Genomic DNA, 24,386 nt, shown 5'->3' with positions numbered 1-24,386 from the left:
TGTAGATACGGAGAGTTTTTAACCTGGAAAAAACTGAGAGAAGCTGTAAACAACCCCACTCCACCCAATGGAGTTCAGCATCAGTCACTCGCCTACCTACAACCCAGTCACAATCATCACCAAGACCCCCAGCTTTCAACACTTGCCTGGGTGAGTGCAGCTCCCACAACACCCAAGAAGCTTGACACCATCCAGGACAAAGCAGCCCCGCTTGATTGGCACCACATCCATAAACATTCACTCCCTCCATCACCGACGCACAGTAGCAGCAGTGTGTGTACCATCTACAAGATGCACTGCAGGAATTCACCAAGGCTCCTTCGACAGCACCTTCCAAACACACGACCACTACCTTCTAGAAGGACAAGGGCAGCAGATAGATGGGAACACCACCACCACCTGGAAGTTCGTCTCCGAGTCACTCACCATCCTGACTTGGAAATATATCGCCGTTCCTTCACTGTCGCTGGGTCAAATCCCTGGAGCTCCCTCCCTAACAGCACTGTGGGTGTACCTACACCACATGGACTGCAGCGGTTCAAGAAGGCAGCTCACCACCACCTTCTCAAGGGGAATTAGGGATGGGCAATAAATGCTGGCCTAGTCAGCGAAGCCCACACCCTGTGAATGAATAAAAGACAACATGTTATCTCACACCTGAGACTGATGCCTCTCTCTGGCATATCTAAGTAGTTCTTTAAGTTCCAGTCAAGCCCTGTATAGCCCCTTGAGTTTCCTGTTAGCCATGAATTGGAGACTCCCCCTTGGTGTGTTCTTAAGATCCTCTTAGGGTCCTTTAAGCTAAGACAGTCATCTTGATGTTGCTGGGGTTAAGTTCCAACCTTATTCAAGACTGACTAATTTCTCCAGGTTTTTAGTTGAGGTTCTAATCTCACCCTCAGACTGATTCTCCTCCTGGTCCCCGGGATAACTGCGGCTTCATGTCCGACTTTGGCATTACCCTGACCCTCGCTTTCTAACCTTGGCCGTGTCCTGCACTCTGAACTCAGGCTGTGTGCCAAGACCCACACAGTTCTGCTAACTGTCCAGATTCTTTAAGCCCAGGGTTGCTGTCATCTAATCACCAGCTCCTGACTTGCAGTTTCTGGAGTTCTTAAGAAGAAAATAACAGAGCGCGAGAGCTGAAATTACCCTGAATTACAGAGTGATTCTGACTGAGCGCAGGGTGAGGTTCTGACACAGAGCGAGTTAGAATAACAGCAGGCTGGAATCCCCATCAGCAGGGTATTTATACCCAGAGAGTGAGCAGTGAAAACAAGTCTTCCTCCACCAGCACTCAGTCGAAGGTTGCCTTCCCTCCCAGGCCCTTTCACACTCTCTCTCATTCTCTCTCAAACTCGGAGAGTCAAGTACCTCACCATGATGAACTGGACACTCTGGCTATCGTTGGGGTCTGTGGCTTTTATCCTGATGCTCCAAGATGGGGGTAAGAGACCGTCCCATTGTTAATTGTTAGCCGTGTGCTTTTAGCCTAGCTGAGTGAAGGGGATCAGTGTGAAATGTGAAGATGTAGCAGGTAAAGATCCCCAGTTTATGCAACTAGGCAAGCTGTGTACTCGGAGAGAATATCAACAGGAACCATATCGCCGAGCACCATCTCCCTGGATTCTGTCTCACTGGCTTCTCTCTCACTGGGCTCCGTCTCACTGGCTTCTCTCTCACTGGGCTCTGTCTCACTGGGCTCCCTCTTACTGGCTTCTCTCTCACTGGGCTCTGTCCCACTGGCTTCTCTATCACTGGGCTCCCTCCCACTGGCCTCTCTCTCACTGGGCTCTCTCTCACTGGACTCTGTCTCACTGGCTTCTCTCTCACTGGGCTCTCTCTCTGGGCTCTCTCTCACTGGGCTCTGTCTCACTGGGCCCTCTCTCACTGGACTCTCTCTCACTGGACTCTCTCTTACTGGACTCTGTCTCACTGGGCTCTGTCTCACTGGGCTCTGTCTCACTGGGCCCTCTTCTCACTGGGACTCTCTCACTGGGCTCTGTCTCACTGGACTCTTTCTCGCTGGATTATCTCTCACTGGGCTCTCTCTCACTGGGCACTGTCTCACTGGGCTCTGTCTCACTGGACTCTCTCTCACTGGACTCTCTCTCACTGGGCTCTCTCTCACTGGGCACTGTCTCGCTGGACACTGTCTCAATGTGCTCTGTCTCACTGGGCTCTCTCTCACTGGGCACTGTCACGCTGGGCACTGTCTCACTGGGCTCTGTCTCACTGGACACTGTCTCACTGGGCACTGTCTCACTGGGCTCTGTCTCACTGGACTCTCTCTCACTGGACTCTCTCTCACTGGGCTCTCTCTCACTGGGCAGTGTCTCGCTGGACACTGTCTCAATGTGCTCTGTCTCACTGGACTCTCTCTCACTGGACTCTCTCTCACTGGGCTCTCTCTCACTGGGCACTGTCTCGCTGGACACTGTCTCAATGTGCTCTGTCTCACTGGGCTCTCTCTCACTGGGCACTGTCACGCTGGGCTCTCTCTCACTGGGCACTGTCTCGCTGGACACTGTCTCAATGTGCTCTGTCTCACTGGACTCTCTCTCACTGGACTCTCTCTCACTGGGCTCTCTATCACTGGGCATTGTCTTGCTGGGCTCTGTCTCACTGGACAAGGGAAAGGAATCACTGGTAAGTAGTGGGTAAGGTATTTACTACTTTAATCGCTTATAGTTTAAGGTCTTTTTGTGGTTTACAGTTTGTATATTCGACAGTAACGAGGATCAGGAAAGAAGGGCCCTAGAGCAATTGACTTAAAAGGTTTAATTTAAAGGGATAAGTCATGGCAGGAGCGCTCAAAGCCGTGGTGTGCTCCTCGTGCTCCATGTGGGAAGCCGGGGACAATTCCAGTGCCCGGGACCAGCATGTGTGCAGGAAGTGTGTCCAGCTACAGCTCCTGGAAGCTCGGGTTTCAGAGCTGGAAGGGCGGCTGGGGACACTGTGGAGCATCCATGAATCTGAGAGCATCGTGGATAGCACGTTTAGAGAGGTGGTCATTCCGCAGATACAGGGACTTGAGGAAGGAAGAGAATGGGTGACCACCAGGCAGTCCAAGAGAAACAGGCAGGTAGTTCAGGACTCCACTGGTGTCCCGCTTGTAAATCGGTATTCCATTTTGGAGGCTGATGAGGGCACTGGTTCCTCCAGGGAGTGCGGACAGAGCCAAGCTTCTGGCACCATAAACAGCCTGTCTGTACAGGAGGGGAGGAAGGGAGGAAGAGCAATAGTAATAGGGAATTCTATTGTCAGGGGAACAGATAGGTGCTACTGTAGCCATCAACATGACTCCAGGATAGTGTGTTGCCTCCCTGGTGCCAGGGTCCGGGATGTCACTGAACGGCTGCAGGGCATCCTGAAGGGGGAGGGTGTTAATGCAGAGGCCATGGTACATGTTGGTACCAATGATATAGATAGAAAGAGGGATGAGGTCTTGCATCAAGAATTCAGGGAGTTAGGCAGTAGACTGAAAAGCAAAACCTCTCGGGTTGTAATCTCTGGATTACTCCCAGTGCCACGTGCTAGCGAGCTCAGAAATAGGAAAATAGCGCAGATGAATACGTGGTTTAAGAGTTGGTGCAGGAGGGAGGGTTTTAGATTCCTGAATCATTGGGATCTGGGGAAGGTGGGACCTGAACAAGCGAAACAGTCTACATCTGAACCAGAGCGGGACTAACTTCCTTGCGGGCAGGTTTGCTAGTGCTGTTGGGAGGAGTTTAAACTAATTCGGCAGGGGGAGGGGACACAGAATGTTAGCAGAATAGGGACACATCATAATACAGTGAAACAATCAAGTCAGCGGGACTACAGCTGCATTAAGTTTCAAGGGAGTAAGGCAAGGCTGGATGGCCTCTACTTTAATGCCAGGAGTATTACAGGTAAAACATTAAGGGTGAGGATTGACACGTGGAATTGTGATGTAGTAGCCATCACTGAGATGTGGTTCAGGGAGGGGCAGGATTGGCAGCTCAACATTCCAGGATATAGAATCTTCAGGCGAGACAGGGGAGGGGGTAAAAGAGGAGGAGGGGTTGTATTATTAGTTAAGGAGACAGTTACTGCAGTAAGGAGAGATGATATCTTGGAGGGGGCCTCGAATGGAGCTTTGTGGGTAGATCTTAGGAATAAAAAAGGGGCAGCCACATTGTTAGGTGTTTATTTTAGACCCCCAGATAGTCAGCAGGAAATTGAGGAGCAAATATGTGCACAGTTTGTGGGGGTATGTAAAAACAATACCAATAGGGTAATTAGGTGATTTCAACTTTCCCAACATTAATTGGGACAGACATAGTGTTAAGGGCTTGGATGGAGTGGATTTCTTGAAATGTATACAGGAGAACTTTTTAGATCAATATGTAGAGGGTCCAACAAGTGACGGTGCAGTGCTGGACCTAATTCTGGGGAATGAAGCCGGACAGGTGGCTGAGGTGGTGGTGGGGGAGCATTTTAGCGATAGCGACCACAACACGGTACAGTTTAAGTTTGTTATCGACAAAGAAATCGACAAGTTGCAAAAAAATGTTTTGGATTGGGGGAGAGTGGATTTTAGTAAAATAAGGCAGGATCTGGCCAAGGTAGACTGGGAACAGTTACTTGTGGGGAAATCTACAGAGGAACAGTGGGGGGTGTTCAAAAAGGAAATGGGGAATGTACAGGCTCAACATGTTCCCTCTAGGGTGATAGGAAGGAGTAACAAGCCCAGCGAACCATGGATGACCAGAGATATTCAGGTTACGATGAGAAGGAAAAGAGAGGCTTTTAGCAGGTACAAGGGAAGCAAATCAGCAGAGGCATTAGTGGAGTACAGAAAGTGCAGGGTGGAGCTGAAGAAAGCAATTAGGAGAGCAAAGAGAGGATATGAGAAAGCTCTGGCTGGTAAAAGTAGGGAAAATCCCAAGATATTCTCTAAGTATATCAATGGGAAGAGGATAACCAGGGAAAGAGTAGGGCCCATTAGGGACCAAGGGGGCAATCTATGGGTGGAGCCAGAGGACATCGCTAGAGTGTTGAATGAATACTTCACATCCGTCTTCACCCAAGTGAATGAGGATGAAGGTATCGAACTCGGGGAGAGAGACTGTGAGGTTCTTAAGCAAATTGATATAGGGAGTGACAAGGTATTGGAGGTGTTGGCAGGCTTAAAAGTGGACAAATCTCCAGGTCTGGGTGATTTGTGTCCCAGACTGCTGAGGGAGGCAAGGGAGGAGATCGCAGGGGCTCTGACCCGAATTTTTAATTCCTCTCTGGCCACGGGGGAGGTGCCAGAGGACTGGAGAACAGCTAATGTGGTTCCGCTATTTAAGAAGGGTTGTAGAGATAAGCCAGGGAACTACAGGCCAGTGAGTCTCACGTCAGTGGTAGGGAAACTATTGGAGAAATTTCTGAAGGAGAGAATCTATCTCCACTTGGAGAGGCAAGGTTTGATCAGGGATAGTCAGCATGGCTTTGTCAAAGGGAGGTCATGCCTAACAAATTTGATTGGATTTTTTGAGGTGACCAGGTGTGTAGATGAGGGTAGTGCAGTTGATGTAGTTTATATGGATTTCAGCAAAGCCTTTGACAAGGTCCCATGTGGGAGACTTATAAAGAAGGCAAATGCACATGGAATACAGGGTAATTTGATTAGGTGGATTCAAAATTGGCTTAGTTGTAGGAGGCAGAGGGTGATGACAGAAGGATGCTTTAGTGACTGGAAGCCAGTGTCCAGTGGCGTACCACAGGGATCTGTGCTGGGTCCCCTACTATTTGTCATTTTTATAAACGACATAGATGACTATGTGGGGGGTAGGATTAGTAAGTTTGCAGATGACACAAAGATTGGCCGGGTGGTTAACACTGAGGTTGTGTGTCTTGGGCTACAGGAAGATATAGACGGGATGGTCAAATGGGCAGATAAGTAGCAGATGGAATTTAACCCTGAAAAGTGTGAGGTGATACACTTTGGAAGGAGTAATTTGACAAGGAAGTATTCAATGAACGGCATGACACTAGGAAGTTCTGAGGAACAAAGGGACCTTGACGTGTGTGTCCATAGATCTCTGAAGGCAGAGGGGCATGATAGTCGGGTGGTGAAAAAGGCATATGGGACACTTGCCTTTATCAATCGAGGCATAGATTACAAAAGTAGGGAGGTCATGTTGGAGTTGTATAGAACCTTGGTGAGGCCACAGCTGGAGTACTGTGTGCAGTTCTGGTCGCCACATTATAGGAAGGATGTGATTGCACTGGAGGGGGTGCAGAGGAGATTCACCAGGATGTTGCCTGGGATGAAACATTTAAGTTATGAAGAGAGGTTGGATAGACTTGGTTTGTTTTTGTTGGAGCAGAGAAGACAGGGGCGACCTGATCGAGGTGTACAAGATTATGAGGGGCATGGACAGGGTGGATAGGGAGCAGCTGTTCCCCTTAGTTGAAGGGTCAGTCACAAGGGGGCATAAGTTCAAGGTGAGGGGCAGGAGATTTAGGGGGAATGTGAGGAAATACGTTTTTACCCAGAGGGTGGTGACGGTCTGGAATGCGCTGCCTGGGAGGGTGGTGGAGGCGGGTTACCTCACATCCTTTAAAAAGTACCTGGATGAGCACTTGGCACGTCATAACATTCAAGGCTATGGGCCAAGTGCTGGTAAATGGGATTAGGTAGGTAGGTCAGGTGTTTCTCACGTGTCGGTGTAGACTCGATGGGCCGAAGGGCCTCTTCTGCACTGTGAGATTCTGTGATTCTGACTCTGTCTCACTGGGCTCTCTCTCACTGGGCTCTCTCTCTCACTGGGATCGCTCTCTCACTGGGCTCTGTCTCTCACTGGGCTCTCTCTCTCACTGGGCTCTCTCTCTCACTGGGATCGCTCTCTCACTGGGTTCTCTCTCTCACTGGGCTCTGTCTCTCACTGGGCTCTCTCTCTCACTGGGCTCTCTCTCACTGGGCTCTCTCTCACTGGGCTCTCTCTCGCTGGGCTCTCTCTCTCACTGGGCTCTCTCTCTCACTGGGCTCTCTCTCTCACTGGGCTCTCTCTCTCACTGGGCTCTGTCTCTCACTGGGCTCTCTCTCACTGGGCTCTCTCTCACTGGGCTCTCTCTCACTGGGCTCTCTCTCTCACTGGGCTCTCTCTCTCACTGGGCTCTCTCTCTCACTGGGCTCTCTCTCTCGCTGGGCTCTCTCTCACTGAGCTCTCTCTCTCACTGGGCTCTCTCTCTCACTGGGCTCTCTCTCTCACTGGGCTCTCTCTCTCACTGGGCTCTGTCTCTCACTGGGCTCTCTCTCTCACTGGGCTCTCTCTCTCACTGGGCTCTCTCTCTCACTGGGCTCTCTCTCTCACTGGGCTCTGTCTCTCACTGGGCTCTCTCTCTCACTGGGATCGCTCTCTCACTGGGCTCTGTCTCTCACTGGGCTCTCTCTCTCACTGGGCTCTCTCTCTCACTGGGATCGCTCTCTCACTGGGTTCTCTCTCTCACTGGGCTCTGTCTCTCACTGGGCTCTCTCTCTCACTGGGCTCTCTCTCACTGGGCTCTCTCTCACTGGGCTCTCTCTCGCTGGGCTCTCTCTCTCACTGGGCTCTCTCTCTCACTGGGCTCTCTCTCTCACTGGGCTCTCTCTCTCACTGGGCTCTGTCTCTCACTGGGCTCTCTCTCACTGGGCTCTCTCTCACTGGGCTCTCTCTCACTGGGCTCTCTCTCTCACTGGGCTCTCTCTCTCACTGGGCTCTCTCTCTCACTGGGCTCTCTCTCTCGCTGGGCTCTCTCTCACTGGGCTCTCTCTCTCACTGGGCTCTCTCTCTCACTGGGCTCTCTCTCTCACTGGGCTCTCTCTCTCACTGGGCTCTGTCTCTCACTGGGCTCTCTCTCTCACTGGGCTCTCTCTCTCACTGGGCTCTCTCTCTCACTGGGCTCTCTCTCTCACTGGGCTCTGTCTCTCACTGGGCTCTCTCTCACTGGGCACTCTCTCACTGGGCACTCAGGACTTTCACATGATGGGTGTGGCTGCCTACATTGTTTGGCTGGGGTTCCTGTGAATGGAAAGATGACCGGTCCTGGTCCTTCCCAGAAGGGTAGGCAGCAATTTAACGGGGAAGACGGGGGGTCTGTTGGAGATGGATCGAGTTTTGTTGGGTAGGGGTTTTTTGGGAGGTTGGTCAAGGTTGGTAATTGGGTCTGAGGAACAGATTAACAACAAACTGAATGTCAGAACAAGGCTCATGGGGCTGAATCTTCTCCTCCTCTTCCCGATTAACCACCTGCACTGCAGCGGTTCAAGAAGGCAGCTCACCACCACCTTCTCAAGGGCAATTAGGGATGGGCAATAAATGCCGGCCCAGCCAGCATTGCTATGAATGAATTTTAAAATTCCTATGTCTCTTTCGTTCCCTCTCTCTCACTTTCTGTTTATCTCTCTCTCTCTCTCTCTGTGTTTCTCTTTCTGTCTCTGCCTCTCCTGCTCTGTTTCTCTCTCTGTCTCTCGCTCTCTGTCTCTCTCTGTCTGTCTCTCTCTCTCTATCTCTCTCACACTCGCCGTGTCTCTCTCTCTCTCTCTGTCTCTCTCTGTGTCTCTGTCTGCCTCTCCCGCTCTGTCTCTCTCTCTGTCTCTCGCTCTCTGTCTCTCTCTGTCTGTCTCTCTCTCGCTCTATCTCTCTCGCGCTCGCCGTGTCTCTCTCTCTCCCTGTCTCTCTCTGTGTCTCTGTCTGCCTCTCCTGCTCTGTCTCTCTCTCTGTCTCTCCGTTTTTCTTTCTCTCTCTGTCTCTCGCTCTCTGTCTCTCTCTGTCTGTCTGTCTCTCTCTCTCTCTCTCTCTATCTCGCACTCGCCCTGTCTCTCTCTCTCTCTGTGTCTCTGTCTGCCTCACCTGCTCTCTCTCTCTCTCTCTGTTTTCTTTCTCTCTCTGTGTCTGCCTCTCCCGCTCTGTCTCTTTCTCTGCCTCTCCCGCCCTGTCTCTCTCTCTCTGTCTCTCTTTCTCTGCCTCTCCCGCTCTGTCTCTTTCTCTGCCTGTCCCGCTCTGTCTCTCTCTCTCTGTCTCTCTTTCTCTGCCTCTCCCGCTCTGTCGCTTCCTCTGCCTCTCCCGCTCTGTCTCTCTCTCTGAGGCCAGAATTTCCTGGCCCTGTTGTGATTGGGTGTCATGGTGGGCGGGGGCGAGACAGCCAATAATTGATTTCTCGCTGTTGTGAATCCAGTTTGTGAATTGTCCGCTCCACCCGTTAATGGTCGACCCCGTTCCCCCTGCCGGGTGTCGGGGGCGACATTTGAATACATTTGCATCTGATTATCAGCCCTGCTCACCGGAACCGCCCCCACCCCCCCCGCAACCCCACGTCAAATTCACCCCCCAGGCCGGCCTGGCTTCAGAAGGGCCTGATTCACGGCCGCCGTTAAAAGGCGGGCGCCTGGCGAGCTGAGTTTGGAGGGGAACTGGGAGGTGAGGGGCACACGGCCTTGCTCAGCGCTGGCGAGAATCGCCCACCCGGACATCGAGGAAGAGGCACCACACGGACAGGACGCACAGGAAAGGCTTTGTTTCCTGGCCTGGGGCTCCAGTGCGGCTCAGACCACAGCATTGAGGGTGCGAGGCCAGCACAGACTGACCCAAGGAAATACACAAGCACGTGTGGGGGGACGGGGGGAGGGGGTGTGGGGGGAGGGGGGAGTGGGTGTGGGGGGAGGGGGTGTGTGGGTTTGGGGGGAGGGGGGGTGGGGGGAGGGGGTGTGGGGGGAGGGGGTGTGGGGGGGAGGGGGTGTGGGGGGAGGGGGGAGTGGGTGTGGGGGGAGGGGGTGTGGGGGGAGGGGGGAGGGGGTGTGGGGGGTGGGGGTGTGGGGGGAGGGGGGAGGGGGTGTGGGGGTTGGGGGGGGGAGGGGGTGTGGGGGGAGGGGGGAGGGGGTGTGGGGGGAGGGGGGAGGGGGTGTGGGGGTTGGGGGGGGGAGGGGGTGTGGGGGGAGGGGGGAGTGGGTGTGGGGGGAGGGGGTGTGGGGGGAGGGGGGAGGGGGTGTGGGGGTGTGGGGGGAGGGGGTGTGGGGGGTGGGGGGTGGGGGGAGTGGGTGTGGGGGGAGGGGGTGTGGGGGGAGGGGGTGTGGGGGGGTGGGGGAGGGGGTGTGGGGGGTGGGGGGAGGGGGTGTGGGGGGAGGGGGGAGGGGGTGTGGGGGGGTGGGGGGAGTGGGTGTGGGGGGAGGGGGGGAGGGGGGAGGGGGTGTGGGGGTTGGGGGGGGGAGGGGGTGTGGGGGGAGGGGGTGTGGGGGGTGGGGGGGAGTGGGTGTGGGGGGAGGGGGTGTGGTGGGAGGGGGGAGTGGGTGTGGGGCGAGGGAGGGAGGGGGGTGGGGGGTGGGGGGAGTGGGTGTGGGGGGAGGGGGGAGGGGGTGTGGGGGGAGTGGGTGTGGGGCGAGGGAGGGAGGGGGGAGGGGGGGGGAGTGGGTGTGGGGGGAGGGGGTGTGGGGGGGTGGGGGGAGTGGGTGTGGGGGGAGGGGGGGGGAGGGGGTGGTGGGAGGGGGGAGTGGGTGTGGGGGTTGGGGGGGGGAGGGGGTGTGGGGGGAGGGGGTGTGGGGGGAGTGGGTGTGGGGGGTGGGGGGTGGGGGGAGTGGGTGTGGGGGGAGGGGGTGTGGGGGGTGGGGGGAGGGGGTGTGGGGGGAGGGGGGAGGATGAGGGAAGGGGCCACACACTTGGAAAGCTGGTTAAAGTGAGAATTCTCCCACAGCTGAGACTGTTCAGCAGCGGCTCCATTGAGCTGCTGGGAATCGGGGTCTCTGAAACCTTCCTGCCCACTCCAGCAACACTAAAACAGCAAAGTGACACCAAACGCTCCGGAACCTTCCACCCCCCTCGGGGCACAGACTGTAAATTAATGTGTGTTTCAGGGGGACAGCAGAACAATTGGGCGACTGGACAAGGTGTAGAATCGGCTTGTGAAAGGTGGGCCATGGGGCAGTCACTGGGGGAGAGGCTCACAGCCCCTTTGCAATGTCTTTATTCAGGTTCGGACCCGTCTCCCCCATGGTTGAAGCTAACAGTGCGGGTTAGGAGAATGTCTGGGCCTGAGCTGAGGGCACAACATGCAGCCCAATGGGCAAAGCTGCTGCCAATCGGTCAGGTGGGGTAGGACGGAGGTGGGCGGGGTTTCAGACAGCCAATGAGCACTCAGCACACTGGCCATCCAAATGGTGGCCAACACTCTCCGGCATGTGTGAAGGGGCCTTCAGACTTAACCAAGAGAGGCTCTTAGGGACACCCACACACACACGTGCCCCTCTCTTTGGCCCGACAGGAGGAGAACATCAGGATGGTGGAGCCTGGTGATTTAGTGATTTGCCTCATGGCTGACAGGGAGCAGAGAAGAAGAAGAGAGCGGCAGAGGCGCCTGGACCAGCAAAGGGAGGAGCATCCAGCTCAAGATAAAGGGGCGGCAGAGCCTGGTGCTCACCCAGCTGAAGATCCACAGGGAGCCCTCGCTCGATGGTGCCTCACTAGACCCAGGGTCGCTCGATGGTGCCTCACTAGACCCAGGGTCTCTCGATGGTGCCTCACTAGACCCAGGGTCTCTCGATGGTGCCTCACTAGACCCAGGGTCTCTCGATGGTGCCTCATTAGACCCAGGGTCTCTCGATGGTGCCTCACTAGGCCCAGGGTCTCTCGATGGTGCCTCACTAGACCCAGGGTCTCTCGATGGTGCCTCACTAGACCCAGGGTCTCTCGATGGTGCCTCACTAGGCCCAGGGTCTCTCGATGGTTCCTTGCTATACCCAGGGTCTCTCGATGGTGCCTCGCTAGACCTAGGGTCTCTCGATGAGGCCTCAGTAGACCCAGGGTCTCTCGATGGTGCCTCACTAGACCCAGTGTGTGAGTTGAGAGTGTGAGAAGAGTGACTAACTCGTTCATCTTCTTTTGGCACTGGGTGACTGTTCTCTGACCACCGCTGTCACCGCCTCCCATGCTGGATATGTCACCTTGCTTGCTGGTCCTCACCCAGAGCGGGGGTAGAGGACTTCACAACGGCCTCCACTGCGTTCAGCAGGTGCCCAAGGGAGGCATCACTAAACTTGGGGGCAGCATGTTGCCCCCTCTGTCAGCCATGGCTTTGCCACCCTGTCTCTCTAACTCTGTCCTCCTGACTCCCTGTCACTATCTCTGTCGCTCTTTCTCTCTCTATCTCTCTCACTCTGTCTCTTTGTTACTGTCTCTCTCTCTCTCTCTCTCTCTCTCTGTCACTCTTTCTCCCTCTGCCTCTCTCTTTCTCTCTGTCTCTCTCATTCTGCCCCTCTCTGTCTCTCTCATTCTGAATCTCTGCCACTCTGTCTATCTCTGTCTCTGTACCAATCCCCTGCTCTTTCTCCACGACCCTGTAAAAAATTTCCCCTTCAAGTATTTCTCCAATTCCCTTTTGGAAGCTATTATTGAATCTGCTCCCACCGCCCTTTCAGGCAGCGCCTTCCAGATCACAACAACTCGCTGTGTGTAAAACAAAAACTTCCTCATTTCATTTCTGATTCTTTTCCCGATTCTCTTCAATCTGCGTCCCTCTGGTTACTGACCCTCCTGACACTGGGAAACAGTTTCTCCTTATTTACTCTTTCAAAACCCCCTCATGATTTCAAACACGTGTATTAAATCTCCTCTTAACCTGCTCTGCTCTGAGGAGAACATCTCCAGCCTCTCCCTGTACAGTAATATTTTTCGGTGTAATAACAGGTTTCCTATTGTCTTTCTTTCAGATGCCTCAGGACAACCTGAAGATGACAAACAGACGGGTTTGTACATTCTACAATACAGAAACGTTCATTGTAACACTCTGCACCAGTTTAACACTACCCTCTAACTGGTTAAAGACCCTTCCTGAGGAGACTTGGGGATCTGGTGGCGTAGTGGTAATGTCACTGGGCTAGTAATCCAGAGGTCCAGGCTAATTCCCCGAGGACACAGGGGTTCAAATCCCATCAGGGCAGCTGGTAGAATTTAAATTCAATGAATAAAATCTGGAATTGAGAATTAGTCTCAGTAACGGTGACCATGAAACTATCATCGATTGTTGTAAAAAACCCACCTGGCTCACCAACTCCCTTTAGGGAAGGAAATCTTCTGTCCTTCCCTGATCTGGCCTTTCGCAGCAATGAGGCTGACTCTTAACTAACTGCCCTCTGAAATGGTCCAGCAAGCCACTCAGTTAAAAGCAAAATAGCGAGGATGCTGGAAATCTGAAATAAAAACAGAAAATGCTGGAAAACAGGCAGCAGCATCTGTGGAGAGCGAAACAGAGTCAATGTCTTGAGTCCGTATGGCTTTTCAGGTTTTAAGTATAGATTAAGAATCAAGATCAAGGACCAGCCTTCAACTAAGCTAGGTTAGTTTGTTAATCAGAGAACTGCCTGGAGTGGCAGTTATCTGTCAGTCACCTGAAAGCAGTTGGTTCAAGTTGTGTTAATTACTGTAGCAGGAAGCTAAACTAGCCAGTGACTCATCAGAGGGTCTATAAAAGAGACAGGCTTTTTCAAGCCACATGATCAGTGAGGGGGGTGCGAGGAGGCTGATGACTCTGCCGGAGTGAGATGGGGACTGCAGCAAATTAGGTTCACGTGGGAATCCAGTGCATGGGGGAAAGAGGTGTGGCATACATAGGAATTATTCTAAGTTAATCAAGTAAGTTATTAAATTAAGTTGCAAAAACAACACAAGTAACAATGGCAGGACAGGCGTTATGTTGCAGCTGTGGAATCCACTTTGGTGGGAAAAACAGAATGGCAGAGTATTATTGAAATGGTGATAGATTGGGAAATGTTGGTGTACAAAGGGACCTGGGTGTCCTTGTACACCAATCACTGAAAGTAAGCATGCAGGTGCAGCAAGCAGTTAGGAAGGCAAATGGTATGTTGGCCTTCATTGTGAGAGGACTTGAGTACAGGAGCAAGGATGTCTTATTGCAGCTGTACAGGGCCTTGGTGAGACCACACCTGGAGTATTGTGTGCAGTTTTGGTCTCCGTACCTAAGAAAGGATATACTCGCCATAGAGGGAGTGCAGTGAAGGTTCACCAGACTGATTCCTGGGATGGCAGGATTGTCGGATGGGGAGAGATTGGAACGACTAGGCCAATATTCACTGGAGTTTAGAAAAATGAGAGGAGACCTCATTGAAATGTATAAAATTCTGACAGGGGTGGACAGACTGGACGCAGGGAGGATGTTTCCTCTGGCTGGGCTGGGGCGGTCTAGAAATAGGGGGGGTCACAGTTTCAGGATACAGGGTAGGTTATTTAGGACTGAGATGAGGAGAAACTTCTTCACTCAGAGGGTGGTGAACCTGTGGAATTCTCTACCACAGAGGCTGTGGAGGCCAAGTCACTGAATATATTTAAGAAGGAAATGGATAGATTTCTAGACTATAAAGGCATCAAGGGAAATGGGGGGAGAGTGGGAGTACGGCGTTGAGATAGAGGATCAGCCATGATCACACTGAACAGCAGAGCAGGCTCGAAGGGCCGAATGACCTGTTCCTGCTCCTATTTGCTATGTTTGGAAGATGGATGAGCAGATTGGCCATGGCACTGGGGTACAGGAAGCTGTTCAAGCAGGGGGAGCACACTGGAATGGAGTGATAGTGAGGTACAGTATAGTGAGGGGGATTGACACTGTTCTCCGCAACAAAGAGCGAGAGTCCAGACGGCTGTGTTGCCTGCCCGATGCCAGGGGTCAGGACATCTGCTCAGGGCTGGAGAGGAACTTGCAGTGGGAAGGGGAGGATTCAGTTGTCGTGGTCCATGTAGGTACCAACGACATAGGCAGGATGAGGAAGGAGGCTCTGCACTGTCAGTATGAGGAGCGAGGTACCAAATTAAGAAGCAGAACTTCATAGGTAATAATCTCTGGATTATTACCTGAGCCACATGCAAATTGGCATAGGGCAAATAAGATTAGAGAGACCAAAGTTTGGCTCAGAGACTGGTGTGGGAGAAGTGGGTTCCGGTTTGTGGGGCACTGACACCAGTACTGGGGAAAGTGGGGGCTGTACCGTTGGGACGGTTGACACCTGAACCGTGCTGGGATGAGTGTCCTCGCAAATCACATAACGAGGGAAGTAGAGAGGACTTTAAACCAAAGAGGGGTGAGGGATCAAACTTGGGTAGATGTAGCAATTCAAGGGGTAGATTCAAGGTAAACGACCATCATAGTAATATGGAAAATGATGGTCATAGGTTAGCAGGAAGGGACAGAGAGATAAAACCGAAGAATACACCAACAGTCAAGAGCAGATGTTACAAAGGTAACAAAAAGACAAAACTGAAGGCTCTATATCTGAATGTGCGTAGCATTCATAACAAAGTAAATGAATTGATGGCCCACACTGAAGTAAATAAATATGACCTGTTAGCAATTACGGAGACGTGGCTGCAGGATGACAAGGATTGGGTCCTGAATATTGAGGGGTACATGACATTCGAGACGAATAGGAAGTTAGGTAAAGGTGGAGGGGTAGCACCGCTAATCAAGGATGGCATTGGTGCAATAGTTAGAGATGACCTTGGTTCAGGAGATCAGGATGTAGAATCGGTTTAGGTGGAGATCAGGAATAGTAGGGGAAAGAAGTCAGTAGTGGGAGTGGTCTACAGGCCCCCTAACAGTAGCCACAATGTAGGACAAAGTATACAAGAGATATTGGGTGCTTGTGATAAAGGGATGGCAACAATCATGGGTGATTTTAATCTATATGGAAACTGGAAAAATCAGATTGGCAGTCATAGCCTGGATAAGGAGTTCATAGAATGTTTTCGAGAGAGTTTCTTAGAGCAGCACGTTCTGGAACCAACCAGAGAGCAGGTTATATTAGACTTGGTATTGTGTAATGTGACAGGATTAATTAATGACCTCAGGGTAAAGGCACCCCTAGGTAGCAGTGACCACAATATGATTGAATTTTACATCCAGTTTGAAAGGGAGAAGAGTGGGTCTAAGACTAGCATTTTAAACTTAAGTGAGGGCAACTATGTGGGGATGAAAGCTGAGCCAGCTAAAGTGAACTAGGGTATGAGGCTATGGGATAGATCAATAGAGAAGCAGTGGCAGACATTTAAGGGGATATTTCAGAATACTCAGAATAAGTATATTCCTCCTATAAAGAGAAATTCTAAGGGGTGACCCACCATCCATGGTTAACGAAAGAAATTAAGGAAAGTATCAAACTTAAGGAAAAAGCATACAACTGCGCAAAGATGAGTGGCAGGTCAGATGATTGGTCAGAACATAAATAAGAGAAGAGAATGACTAAGAGTAGCAAGAATTTCTACAGGTATTTAAAAAGGAAAAGAGTGGGTAAAGTGAGTGTTGGTCCTCTAGAGAGTGACAATGGGGAATTAATAGTAGATAATAGGGAAATGGCGAATGAAATGAACAAATATTTTGCTTCTATCTTCACTATAGAGGATACAAAAAACATTCCAGTAATCGCTGTAAATTGGGAGGTGGAAGGGAGAGGAGATCTTGGTCACAGGGAAGCAAACTCTTGGAGCTGTGGGCTGACAAGTCTCTGGGTCCAGATGGACTTCATCCTAGGGTCTTAAAGAGATAGCTAAAGAGGTCTGAGGTGCGTTGGTGTTAATTTTCCAAAATTCCTTAGATTCTATCAGATTGGAAAGTAACAAATATAACCCCTCTATTCAAGAAGGGATGGAGGTAGAAAACAGGAAACTATAGGCCATTTAACTTGATGTCTGTCTTAGGGAAGATGTTAGGATCGATCATTCAAGAGGTTATAGCCGGACACTTAGAAAAACTCAAGGTAATCAAGAAGAGTTTAACCAATTTATTGGAGCTCTTTGAAGGAGTAACATGTGCTGTGGATAAAGGGGAGTCTGTAGACGTGCTGTATTTGGATTTCCAGAAGGCATTTGATAAGGTGCCACATCAAAGATTATTATGGAAAATAAAAGCTCATGGTGTAGGGGGTAACATAATAGCATGGATAGAAGATTGGCTGGCAGAAAACAGAGCGTATGTATAAATGGGTCTTTGTCTGATTGGCAGGATGTGACGAGTGGAGTCCCACAGGGGTCTGTACTGGGGCCTCAACTTTTTACAATTTACATCAATGACTTAGATGAGGGGAGTGAAGACATGGTAGGTAAATTTGCAGATGACACAAAGATAGGTAGGAAAGTATGTTATGAAGAGGACATGAGGAGGTTGCAGATGGATATAGATAGGTTGAGTGAGTGGGCAAAATCCTGGCAGATGGAGTATAATGTGGGAAAATGTGAAGTTGTTCACTTTGGCAGGAAGAATAAAAAAGCAGAGTATTACTTAAATGCAGAACAACTGCATGATTCTGAGGTGCAGAGGGATCTAGGTGTTCTAGTGCATGAGCCACAAAAAGTTAATATGCAGGTACAGCAAGTAATTAAGAAGGCTAATGGAATGCTATCCTTTATTACGAGAGGGATTGAACATCAAAGTAAGGATGTTATGTTTCAGTTATACAGGGCATTGGTGAGACCGCATCTTGAATACTGTGTGCAGTTTTGGTCTCCTTATTTAAGGAAGGATGTAAATGCATTGGAGGCCGTTCAGAGGAGGTTTCCTAGATTGATACCTGGAATGAGTGGGTTGTCTTATGAGGAAAGGTTGGACAGACTGGGCTTGTTTCCACTGGAGTTTAGAAGAGTGAGGGGTGATTTGATTGAAGTTTACAAGATCCTGAACGGCCTTGACAAGGTGGACGTGGAAAGGATGTTTCCTCTTGTGGGTGACTCCAGAACTAGGGGGCATTGTTTTAAAATTAGGGGACTCCCTTTTAGGACAGAGATGAGGAGAATTTTTTTCTCTCAGAGGGTTGTGCGACTTTGGAACTCTCTGGCTCAGATGGTGGTGGGGGTGGGGTCATTGAATATTTTTAAGGCGGAGTTTCTTGTTAAACAAGGGAATTAAAGGCTATCGGGGGTAGATGGGAATGTAGAATTTGAAACACAAACAGATCAGCCATGATCTTATTGAATGGCAGAGTAGGTTTAAGGGGCCGAATGCCCTACTCCTTTCCTAATTTGTATGTTCGTAGGATTCTTCTTCAGAGCCCCAGGGCAATTAGGGATAGGTATGTCTGAATCCTGTGAAAGAATGAAAGTAAATGCTCAGTGTGAGACGCAGTGACAAGACTTGGAAATATCCCAAGATGGAATTCCCATCCTGTGAGGATGGAGCTGATCAGCGTCCTCCCAGTATAGATACATTTAAAGGAGCTGGACAAGTGTATGAGGGAGAAGAGAATCTAGGGTTATGATGGCAGATGAGGAAAGATGGGAAGAGGCTCGAGTGGAGTATAAACACCAGCATGGAGTTGTTGGGCTGAATGGCCTGAGTCATTGTTGTATATCCTCTGTAATCCTATCTGGAAATTAACATGCAAGTACAGTAAGCAATTAGGAAGACCGATAGTCTATTAACTATTGATCACAAGGGATTGGAGTATAAGAGTGAAGAAGTCTTTGTGCAACTCATCGGGCATTGGTGAGACCACACCTGGAGTATTGTGTACAGTTCTGGACCCCTTACCCAAGGAAGGATGTACTTGTCATAAAGGGAATGCCATGAGGGTTCACCAGACCAATTCTTTGGCTGATGGAATTGGCCTATGATTAAAGATTGAAGAGACTGGACCTATGTTCCCTGGACTTCAGAATAATGAGAGTTGATCTAATTGAAAAATATCAAATTCTTAAGGGGCTTGGCAGGGCAGTTTTCCCCCTGGCTTGGGGCCTAGAACATGGGGGAGACACAGTCTCAGAATAAGGGGTCAGCCAGTTACCACTGAGATGAGGAGAAATGTCTTCACTCAGAGGGTTGTGAATCTTTGGAATTCCCTACCGCAGAGGGCTGTGGATGCTGTATGTGACTTTTCGAAAGGACAGGCAGGAAGGAAAGGGTGGTGGGGTAGCTTTTTTAGTGCAAGATGGAATAAGCACAATAGCAAGAAATGATCTTGGATTGGAAGGTATAGAATCAATATGGGTGGAGGTAAGAAATAACAAGGGGAAGAAGACACTAGTGGGAGTAGTTTATAGGCCCCATGACAGTAGCTACACTGTAGGACAGAGAATAAATCAAGAGATAATGAGGGCAAGTAAAAAAGGCAGTGCACTAATGATGGGTGACTTTAATCTTCATGTAGATTGGGAAAATCAAATTGGCAGAGGTAGGCATGAGCAAGAATTCATAGAGTGTATTCGGGACAGTTTCCTAGAACTATGTTCTGAATCCAACCAGGGATCAGGCTATTTTGGATCTGGTAATGTGTAATGAGGCAGGTTTAATAAATGATCTCAGAGCAAAGGATCCCCTAGGAAATAGTGACCATAACATGGTAGAATTTAGCATTCAGTTTGAGAGTGAGAAACTTGGGTCGGAAACAACTGTGCTAAACTTAAAGGTAATTGCAAAGGAATGAGGGCAGAGTTAGCTGGAGTGGACTGGGAAAGGAGTTTAGCAGAAAAGACAGTTGATGAACAATGGCAGACGTTTAAGAAAATAGTTCATGACTCTCAACAAAGATATATCCCAGTGAGGAAGGAGGATTCTAGGAAGGGAATAAACCAACTATAGTTAGCCAAGGAAGTTAAGGATAGAATCAAATTGAAAAAAAAGACATAGAATGTGACCAAGATTAATGGTAAACCAGAGGATTGGAAAAGTTTTAAAAGCCAACAAAAGATGACCAAAAAAAAAGGAGAAAATAAACTTTAAGGGTAAACTAGCAAATAATATAAAAACAAACAGTAAGAGCTTCTTTAGATGTATGAAAAGGAAGAGAGAGGCCAAAGTGAACATAGGCCCTTTAGAGATTGAAGCTGGGGAAATAACAATGGGGAACCAGGAAATGGCAGAGGAGTTGAATAGATACTTTGCATCAGTCTTCACGGTAGAAGATACTAATAGCATTCCAAAATTACTAAATAGTCAAGGGGCAGAAGGGGGCGGGCAGGAAATAAATACAAAAATGATCACCAGAGAAAAAGTACCAGGGAAACTAATGGGGCTAAAGGCCGATAGGTCCCCTGGACCTGATGGGTTGCATCCTAGGATATTAAAGGAAGTAGTTACAGAGATAGTGATGCACTGGTAGTAATCTTCCAAGAATCCTTAGATTCTGGACAAGTCCTAGAGGATTGGGGAACGGTCAATGTAACACCCTTATTCAAAATGGGAGGGAGACAAAAACAGGTAACTATAGGCCAGTTAGCTTAACATCTGTCATTGGGGAAATGTTAGAGTCTATTATAAAGGATGAAATAGCAGAGCATTTAGAAATACATAATCTAATCAAGCAGAGTCAGCATGGCTTCATGAAGGGGAAATCATGCCTGACAAATTTATTAGAATTCTTTGAGGAGGTAACAGGCAGGATAGATAAAGGGGAACCAGTAGATGTAATATATTTGGATTTCCAAAAGGTGTTCAGTAAGGTACCACACATAAGGTTACGTAATAAGATAAGAGCCCATGGCGTTGGGGGTAGTATATTAGCATGGATAGAGGATTGGTTCACTAATAGAAGACAGAGTTGGGATAAGGGGGGCATTTTCGGGATGGCAACCTATATCTGTGACGTGCTACAGTGATCAGTGCTGGGGCCTCAATTATTTACAATAAATATTAATGTCTTAGGTGAGGGAAGTGAATGTACTATCGCCAAGTTTGCAGATGACACAAAAATAGGTGGGAAGGCAAGTGGTGAGGATGACACAAGGAGACTACAGAGGGATACAGACAGGTTAAGTGAGTGAGCAAAAACTTGGCAGATGGAATATAATGTGGGAAAATGTGAGGTTATGCACTTTGGCAGGAAGAATAGAGGAGCTGAATATTATTTAAATGGAGAAAGACTGCAGAAAGCTGCAGCACAGAGGGATTTGGGAGTCCTTGTGCATGAATCACAAAAAGCTAACATACAAGTTCAACAGGTAATAGGGTAGGCAAATGGAATGTTGGCCTTTATTTCAAAGGGAATGGAGTATAAAAATAGGGACGTCTTGCTAAAACTATACAAGGCACTAGTTAGACCACACCTAGAATACTGGGAACAGTTTTGGCCCCCTTATACTGAAAGATATACTGGCATTGGAGGCAGTCCAGAGAAGGTTCACTAGGTTGATCCCAGGGATGGAGGGATTTTCTTATGAGGAGAGGTTGAGTAGGTTGGGCCTGTACTCATTGGAGTTTAGAAGAATGAGAGGCGACCTTATTGAAATATATAAGATTCTTAGGGGGCTTGACAGGGTAGATGCTGAGAGGTTGTTTCCCCTTGTGGGAGAGTCTAGGACCAGAGGGCATAATCTCAGAGTAAGGGGGTTGCCCATTTAGGATGGAGATGAGGAGGAATTTCTTCTCTCAGAGGGTAGTGAATCTGTGGAATTCTTTCCCGCAGAGGCTGTAGAGGCTGGGTCATTAAGTATATTCAAGGTGAGATAGACAGATTTTTAAGGGAATCGAGGGTTATGGGGAAAAGGCAGGAAAGTGGAGTTGAGGACTATCAGATTTTTGGACACTAAAGAAGTAAAGGGACAGACGGATAGGGCAGGAAAACCGTGTTGAAGTGGAAGATCTGCCACGATATTATTGTTTGGCTGAATGACTTCGATGAGGCCAGTGGCCCTACTCCCACTCCTATTTCCCATGTTCCTATGTCAGCCTGGGAATACAGAATCAGACTCATGTGCAGAACTTTTCACAGCCAAAAACTCACCCACGCTCGCCCTGCAGAATGTGGCTTTCGGTGATCGCTAACCCTTTGTGAAAGTCAACAGGAGGTCAACACCATCAGGAGGTGGGAATGGGATCTGGGAGGGAGTGAGATTCCATATCGCTTACTGTGTGATGCAGCTGGGAACAAGAGGAAGTGACTGAGGGTGAGGTGCAGGGGGACAGAGTCAGTCAGGTACCGCAGCCTCTGCATTTCAACATCCACATCTCTCTCTCTCTCTCTTTTCAGAAGTCTTCCTGACCCAGGACACAGCAAACAACTTCATAAAACGGCTAAAGCGCTCGTTGGAAATACCTGATCTACTGGAAAGGTCAGAGACACGAGGAAACGTTCAATCTAAACCTAACTCCGAGGCCGTTACAGAGATATGGAGACAGGCAGATAGCTCCGTTAGTGAACCCATCTGGCTCACTAATGCCCTTTAAGGAAGTAAATCTGCTATCCTTACCCAGTCTGGCCTAGATGCGACTCCAGGCCCACAGCAATGTGGTTACCTCCTAACTGCCCTCTGAAATGGCCTAGCAAACCACTCAACTCCAGGGCAAATAGGAAGGGCAACAAATGCTGGCCTTGCCGATGACATTCACAGTCCATGTGGTGTAGGTACACCCACTGTGCTGTTAGGGAGGGAGTTCCAGGATTTTGACCCAGCGACAGTGAAGGAACGGCCGATATATTTCCATGTCAGGATGGTGAGTGACTTGGAGGGGAACTTCCAGGTGGTGGTGTTCCCATGTGTCTGCTGCCCTTGTCCTTCTAGGTGGATTGGGTTTGGAAGGTGCTGTCTAAGGAGCCTTGGTGAATTCCTGCAGTGCATCTTGTAGATGGTACACACACTGCTGCTACTGTGCGTCAGTGGTGGAGGGAGTGAATGTTTAAGTGGTGGATGGAGAGCCAATCAAATGGGCTGCTTTGTCCTGCAAGATGTCCATCCACATCCATCCATCTACAAGGCACAAGCCAGGAGTGTGATGGAATACTCTCGCTTGGCCTGGATGAGTGCAGCTCCCACAACACTCAAGAGGTTTGACACTGTCCATGTAAGGAGCGGTGGGTTTAATGTTAATTGTAAGGGAGTCAGGGAACTCTGTCAACACAGACTGAGGCTGAACCCTCAGACAAGTCTGATCATATTGGAAGAGAATCGGTCTCAGCTTGTGGTGAATCAATGGCAATGAATTTGTGCTTCTTACCATTCCAGTATCACTGAAGGAGTCGGAGGGGCTTGGGAGAGAGTGAAGGAAGTCTTTGAGCAAATAACAGATTGAAAATTTCTCGATTAGGGAAAAGATGGATGATACAGCTCCCGACCAGATTCCTGTCCTCATCTGCTGTTGGTGTCAGCTTCAATCATTAACGAAACCCAGATAATAACCAATAGTTACATTATTTATTTACTGGGCCAGGTACACAATGAATTCAGAATCAGTATATCACATAATGCGTACAATATACCTACTGTACCCACTGAATTCAGGATCTGTATATCTCACACTGCGTACAATATACTCACTGTACACACTGAATTCAGAATCTGTATATCACAGTGTCCAATATACCCACTGCACACACTGAATTCAGAATCTGTATATCACACCCTGCGTACAATGTACTGACTGTGCACACGGAATTCAGGAACTGTGTATTGCACATAGTGTCCAATATACTCATTGTGCACACTGGGCTGCAGCGGTTCAAGAAGGCAGCTCACCACCACCTTCTCAAGGGCAACTAGGGATGGGCAATAAATGCTGGGCCAGCCAGCGAAGCCCACATCCCGTGTATGAATAAAATAAAAAAAATCAGAATCTGTATCGCACACTGTGTCCAATAAATTCACTGTGCACACTGAATTCAGAATCTGTATATCTCACTCTGTGTACAATGTACTGACTGTACACACTGAATTCAGAATCTGTATATCACACTCTGTGTACAATGTACTCACTGTACACACGGAATTCAGAATCTGTATATCTCACTCTGTGTACAATGTACACACTGTATACACTGAATTCAGAATCTGTATATCACACTCTGTACACAATGTACTCACTGTACACACTGAATTCAGAATCTGTATATCTCACTCTGTGTACAATGTACACACTGTATACACTGAATTCAGAATCTGTATATCACACTCTGTACACAATGTACTCACTGTACACACTGAATTCAGAATCTGTATATCTCACTCTGTGTACAATGTACACACTGTATACACTGAATTCAGAATCTGTATATCACACTCTGTACACAATGTACTCACTGTACACACTGAATTCAGAATCTGTATATCACACTCTGTACACAATGTACTCACTGTACACACTGAATTCAGAATCTGTATATCACACTCTGTGTACAATGTACTCACTGTACACACTGAATTCAGAATCTGTATATCACACTCTGTGTACAATGTACTCACTGTATACACTGAATTCAGAATCTGTATATCACACTCTGTGTACAATGTACTCACTGTATACACTGAATTCAGATTCTGTATATCACACTCTGTACACAATGTACTCACTGTACACACTGAATTCAGAATCTGTATATCACACTCTGTGTACAATGTACTCACTGTATACACTGAATTCAGAATCTGTATATCACACTCTGTACACAATGTACTCACTGTACACACTGAATTAAGAAT

General features: G+C 49.1%; 3 long non-coding RNA genes across 4 annotated transcripts in view; 2 read left to right on the top strand and 1 right to left on the bottom strand.

Annotated features, from left to right (window-relative positions):
* The window catches only part of LOC144673576 (uncharacterized), a 345,035-nt gene that overhangs the window by 292,451 nt on the left and 28,198 nt on the right, over positions 1 to 24,386 (top strand). The window lies entirely within an intron of this gene.
* LOC144673578 (uncharacterized) overlaps positions 1 to 24,386 on the bottom strand; it is a 343,246-nt gene that overhangs the window by 291,730 nt on the left and 27,130 nt on the right. The window lies entirely within an intron of this gene.
* Positions 1,271 to 23,501, top strand: LOC144673575 (uncharacterized). The gene is made up of 4 exons (XR_013574379.1): positions 1,271 to 1,447; positions 12,692 to 12,727; positions 21,944 to 22,025; positions 22,917 to 23,501. It is a non-coding gene; the product is annotated as an uncharacterized LOC144673575 (long non-coding RNA).

Source organism: Cetorhinus maximus, unplaced genomic scaffold (genome assembly GCF_964194155.1).
Source record: "Cetorhinus maximus unplaced genomic scaffold, sCetMax3.hap1.1 HAP1_SCAFFOLD_388, whole genome shotgun sequence".
Classification (NCBI taxonomy): Eukaryota; Metazoa; Chordata; class Chondrichthyes; order Lamniformes; family Cetorhinidae; genus Cetorhinus; species Cetorhinus maximus.
This window is presented reverse-complemented; position numbering and strand designations above follow the sequence as displayed.